A 6,000-nucleotide genomic window follows, 5' to 3' on the forward strand; every position below is an offset into this window, starting at 1 on the left:
CTCTTCAGCGGACCGATACGGTGACCTCTGTCTTGTGTCTCGGACAGCCCGGGGCTGCGTACCAGCTGTAGAGGTGCTCGTGTACACCCGGAAGTGATTTTGCTGCAGAGCCAGGGCCCACGGGCGGGCAAGGCTTTGGCGTTTGCTTCTTTCAATGCAAGGGCCACGTCACGCTAGAGCAAATTAGAGGTTTGTTTGGGGAATTAAGATCTTCATATCCCTAATCTCCTGGAGGCAGCAAAGAAGCAGAGAGAGTGAGAGAGCGAGTGCCTGCAAGAGAGGGAACGCAAGCTTAAAAATTGCTCTTCCCTTCCCGAGAGCCCTCGAGGGCTGGGCAGAGGCTCAGGCATGGAGAAACCGCAGAACTTGCCCAAGCGCCGGGCCACTGGTTGGTTCATTTCGGATAGCCGGAGGCTCCCTTCCGCCCAGCCTAGCGAGGCTTTGCCCATGTCACTTTTCTACAGGAGCAAAACCAAAGAGAGCAGGAGCCAGCAACCGCATGTTGGCAGTGTTTGTGGTTGCTCGGCCAAGAAAACTGTTATCCCTGTGCGTGGCGGCTTCTAATGCCACCTAGGACCACCGGTAAGCAAGGACTGCGGGTGTTTGGTGCCGCATTCCCTTTGCAGCACTGCTGAGCCTGGGAGGCCCTGGTCCACTTGGCACTGGGTCTGCTCGGCACTGTCCCGGCCGTTCGGCAGCTCTTAGGTGCACCCTGGGTGAAATCATGTCGTCGTTTCATACTGCCAGACCAGCTCGGGCTGGGACACATAACACGGAGAGGAGGGAGTAGCTGAGATTTGAGCCAGGAGGAGTCTCTGTGGGCAGAAGCACTGCTCAAGCCGATGTCCCCAAGGGTCCCGAAGGTGCCTGACGGGGAGAGATTTACAGAGCTCGGATTATTTTTGGAGTAAGGACTCGGGACGCTGCCGTGAAAGCAGGGGCTCTGCGTTGTGCCCAGGAGCCGTGGTACCTAACCAAGCGGGCAGGTGCAATCACTGCGACATGCTGGCCAGGAAGCCAGTATCAATCTGGGCTGTACCAACCATTTCTACTGCCTCTGTGTGTGGGAGCTGCTCCCGCTGCCTCTAGGTCTGAAGGGTAGCTTGGATGAAGCTCAGAGAGCCCCAGGGTGGCTTGGAGCGGGGCAAAGACGTGGGCAGCTCGCTTGGAGTCCCCCACCACTGCTTTGCCTCTGGCCACCCAGCAGTGTCCTCCCTGCTTCCTCCCCTTCAGATTAGTCCCTCACTTGATCGGTTAATCGACAGTCTGCCATCCCCATCGCCCCTCTCTGGCCTGCACCCATGTATTCAGTTATAGCCTAAATCAAGCCTAAATGGATGGCGCACATTTTAGTAGAAAGGAGAACCAACTCATGGCAAAGTCTGAGATGAAATCCCGATAACTTTCTGGGCTACATGCTGGAGTTCAGCAGAGTTAATCCTGACCCGTGACACCCAGGACATCCAACCAGCTGGTCACCCTTCTGGCTTATCTTGTATGAGGTTTGGTCATCTGGCCAAGAGAAGCAAAAGAGGTGACCCCAAGGCATCAGCACAAGGGGGATTTCTTAAAGCACTTTAAACCAGGAGGAAAAGAGACAAGATGACATCTGGAAGCTAAAAGCTGCAAATCGGACCTAGGCATAAGTTATTCCCCTAGGGAAGGTAATTAAACACCCGGGGAGTTCAGTGCGCACACAATCGCTCCTACATCACTGTAGGTTTTTAAGTCAATACTGAACGTTTTCTAAAAGACGGGCTGCAACTTGCACAGCGACTTTCGTGCCGGTCCGGGTGACTTGCCAAGGCCCAGGCACGGAGGAGGTGGCATGGGCACGTTCCCACCCTGCGCAGGGAAGGCGCTGCTCTTGCCCTCGGACGGGACACGAGGAAGCGGACAACGATTTGGGCCCTAAGGAGTCCGGGAGCTGGCGTCGCCGCGCTCTCTCTGCTCGGGGTGCCCCTCCGTGCTCCCCCCGCCGGCCGCGTGCCGCCGGCCTCCGCTCAAACCCGGCCTCGCCGGCAGAGGAGCCGCGGCGGGATGGCTGCGAGCGGCCGCGGGCCGAGGCCGGGTTGAAATTTCTCCTCCTGCGCGCTGAGCCGTGAGGAAGGCTCGGCCGCTCGAACAATGCAAGCCGAAAGGATGGTCGCCAGGAGAACCTGAAACCCGCCGGGGGGGAAAACAAACAAATACGGCGAGCGGGGCCTTCGCCGGCCGAGCTGAGGCAGTCGGCGCTTAGGCAACCCTACCCGAAAGCCCGGTATCGCTGTGCGCGATCTCGCCTGATAAGATTGTTCTCCGCTGAAAATCAAAACCGCAAGGGACTCCAGGTAGCTGAAGTGGAGTCAGCTTGTCCACCTGAAAACCGAAGCACTTTCATGTAGAAAAATAATGGCCCGGCGGCTCGGAGAAACGACCCTTGGCTGGTTTTGAGGAAAGGAGCAGGCTGCCCCGGCGCCGCGGGCCGGAGGGGGCGCAGCGTTTGCGGGGGCGATGCCTGCACGGGGCCGGGCACCCGTCCGGACCCTTGTCAGCCCCGCGAGGGGCCGCGCCGTGGAGGGGCAGGGGTGCGTGGGCGTTGCTGTTGCCCTTCTTTTCAGACCTCCAGGCTTGCAACCGGCTGCCGCCAGGCAAGAACCCTGCAAACCCGGCGCCGATGCTGAAACCAGGCGCCGACGGCAAAACACAGGCTGCTTTTAAACCTGTTTAGATTCGGCGGCGTATGATGAATATCCGCCCTGACGAGAAGACAGGATACATACATGTATCACGTATGTGTGTGTGTCTGTTAGACAAATGCACCTGACAGAGGCATTCATTCGAACAGCTCATCTGATAACAGACACTTCCATGAGCAAGATTTGCAGGATTAGATCCATGTTTGCGGTTATAAAGCGGACACTGGGTTGTTTTTTTTTTTTTTTTTTGCCTGTTGTAGTTCAGCAAGTTGTGCAGCTGGGCCCGTGCCTTGGCGCAGGTCCCCTCTCCTCGCAATACCGCATCAGTCCTCCTTCCCGTGCACAACCTGTAATCAAATCCTGGCTCCCGAGAGTTGTTACTGGGGAAAAATAGCGTCGGGGCGCTGCTCGGTTTTGTCGGCAGTGGAACCGGCCTCCTGTGCGATGGTGACGGGAGGGCCTGGGTCCTCGGCTTGGCAACAGGAACAGGAACAGCGATGCCCACCGGAAACAGCATTTGCATTTGTAGCACCACGTCCAGCGTGTCTGTGAGCTGCATACGCTGCTGAGTGACTGCGCAGCCTGGAAACGTCCAATGCGATGTTGCCCCATAGAGGGACAGAGAGAGCATGAAGCAGAGAGTCAGGAAACCCCGGCGAAAAGCTTTGCTGAGCGCTCGTTCATTCCCACGGCTCTGATGAGTTGTGGCTTCACAACTGTTGCTTTCCACAGAAATTTGTGGCTGTTTTTCCGTTCCTCTTTTTGCTGCAGGAAAAAAACCCACGTGAAGAGCGAAGCGATGAGCTCAGCTGGCACCCCAGCTGGCCCAGAGGGACCGGGCTGGGCAAGCGGCGGTGTCACCTGAACAGATCGGCTCCGTTAAAAACCAACACGAGTCACAGCGCCTCCTGCTCCCGGATCCCTCACGTCTCCTACAGCGGTCCTGCTGCCTCGTGTAATAAAAAGGAAATCGATGCCAACCGGTGCTTGCAGGTGGGATATGGTCCCTTTCGTCTAGCCGAGGCACAACGTTCCCACGGCCTCTGCAGTCCCGTTGACTGCTAAGCGGGCAAAGCTGCGTGTATTTGTGCACACGCACACACACAAACACACACACACAGAGTTATTCGGGTGACTACCACGAGTAACCGCGGCCTTCGGTTCTGCCCATGGCCCATATATCTTGCAGTGGCCTTCGTTCACCAGGGCTGATGTTTCTGGCGAAGCTTATGTGAAATGAAAATGCCTATAATTTTCTGAAATTCCTTAATCCTGCTTATTTTCTCCCTTTCCCCGAGAGCTGGGAAGCCACAGTGGTCTCCTCAAGCCCACCCACTAATTACAAGACATGAGCTCAACCAGCTGCGAGCCAGCAACGATATCACGGGACCAAACACAACTAACCAACGCAGCTCCTATTTTCCAGTGCAGCTGGAAACTCACAGCTACCTGCTTGAACGCAAGTCCGGAAGAGCTTGGCAATAGCATGCCAGCCAAATCAAAGGCGACAGAAGGAAAGGATCCTTTTTTCCTTCTTCCTGCAGCAATTCTGACTTCCCACAAGTGACCGATCAGCTTCTGCCCGAGAGTAAAATGTCTGCGTCCTGCTTGTCTGTCCCACACCGGGATGCTCCGTGTCGTCTCTCTCTTCCCTGTTTGCATTCTGGTTTTCTCAAAACTTGACCAGATTATCTCGAATATTTGCTTGGAAAGGTCAACCAGCCCAGCAACGTTGGGGAGGGGGGGGACTTTTAACAGGGGGCTGGCATTTAGCAGAAAATCTTCTCTCCAGAGGAATCAGAGCCCTGAGGAAGCCAGGCTAAAAATAAAGCCTAAATTCACAGAGCAGCCACGTGATGGGAACGGAGGTTAGGATGTAGCTCTCACCATATTCTTAGCAGGCACAACTGGAAATATTGGTAGCCAGCTCTTCCACTAGCGTAAATTAGTGTCGCTCTCGGAAAGCTTTTTCTTTCTTTTTTTTTAACGTCTGTGTTCAGAGTCACAGATTTACACCAACGCACGCTCCTTCCCCAGACTGCTCTGCTCCGTGGCTGCTGGTGCTTACGTTCTCGCCGTCTCGGCTACCTTGATTTCTTGGACTGCTCTTCCCATCCTGCTTTCCGCACCTGCACGCACCAGGCACGTTCAGCCTCTTGCGACACGAAGGGCGAGCGGCAAGTCCCTCGCGACCCCCTCTCCCAGCGGGGGCGAGGAGGGGGCTTCTCTCCGCCGGCTTTCGTCCCTGCGCCAGACCCTCACGGAGCCCGCAGATCCTCCCCAAACACCCCGCTTCGGCGCCGCTTGGGAGCGCTAGGCAAAGCCCTTGTGCTGAGCGGCGCGTCAAACCCACCGCGGCCGAGCAGGGGACGTGCCGCAGCCCGCGGCGGAGCTGCTCCCGCTCGTCCCCGCCGCAGCCGGCCCTCGGCACGCGTGTGCGCGGGCGAGTGTGAGTGCGTGCGCGAGTGTGAGTGTGTGGGCGAGCGTGAGTGCGTGGGTGAGTGTGAGTGCGTGGGTGAGCGTGAGTGCGTGTGAGTGCACGGGTGAGCGTGAGTGTGCAGGCGAGTGTGAGTGTGCGGGCGAATGTGAGTGCACGGTGAATGTGAGTGCGTGGGCGAGTGTGAGTGTATGGGTGAGCGTGAGTGCGTGGGTGAGTGTGAGTGTGTGGGCGAGCGTGAGTGCGCGGGTGAGTGTGAGTGCACGGGTGAGTGTGAGTGTGCGGGTGAGTGTGCGTGCACAGTGAGTGTGAGTGCGCGGGCGAGCGTGAGTGCGCGGGTGAGTGTGAGTGCGCAGGTGAGTGTGAGTGCACGGTGAGCGTGAGTGCGCGGGCGAGCGTGAGTGCGCGGGTGAGTGTGAGTGCGTGGGTGAGTGTGCATGCACAGTGAGTGTGAGTGCACGGTGAGTGTGAATGCGCGGGCGAGCGTGAGTGCGCGGGTGAGTGTGAGTGCGTGGGTGAGTGTGAGTGCACGGGTGAGTGTGAGTGCGTGGGTGAGTGTGCGTGCACAGTGAGTGTGAGTGCACGGTGAGTGTGCGTGCACGGGTGAGTGTGAGTGCACGGTGAGTGTGAGTGCACGGTGAGTGTGCGTGCACGGTGAGTGTGAGTGCGTGGGCGGGCAGGAAAGCGGCTCCGTGGGAGGACAGCGGCGGGCGGGGGGCCGCGGCGGGCGCGCGTAGCTGGGGCTGCAGTGCCACCTGCTGTCACCGCTGCCTGGAGCCGGGGGACCCCCCCCCCCCGGCTCCTGGGGAGTCACCGCCTGGGGCGCAGGGACGGGGACAGGCTCGGGCGGCACGGGCGCCCCGGGCCGCAGGAGCGGCGCAGAGC

This window comes from Struthio camelus, chromosome 5 (genome assembly GCF_040807025.1).
Source record: "Struthio camelus isolate bStrCam1 chromosome 5, bStrCam1.hap1, whole genome shotgun sequence".
Taxonomy (NCBI): domain Eukaryota; kingdom Metazoa; phylum Chordata; class Aves; order Struthioniformes; family Struthionidae; genus Struthio; species Struthio camelus.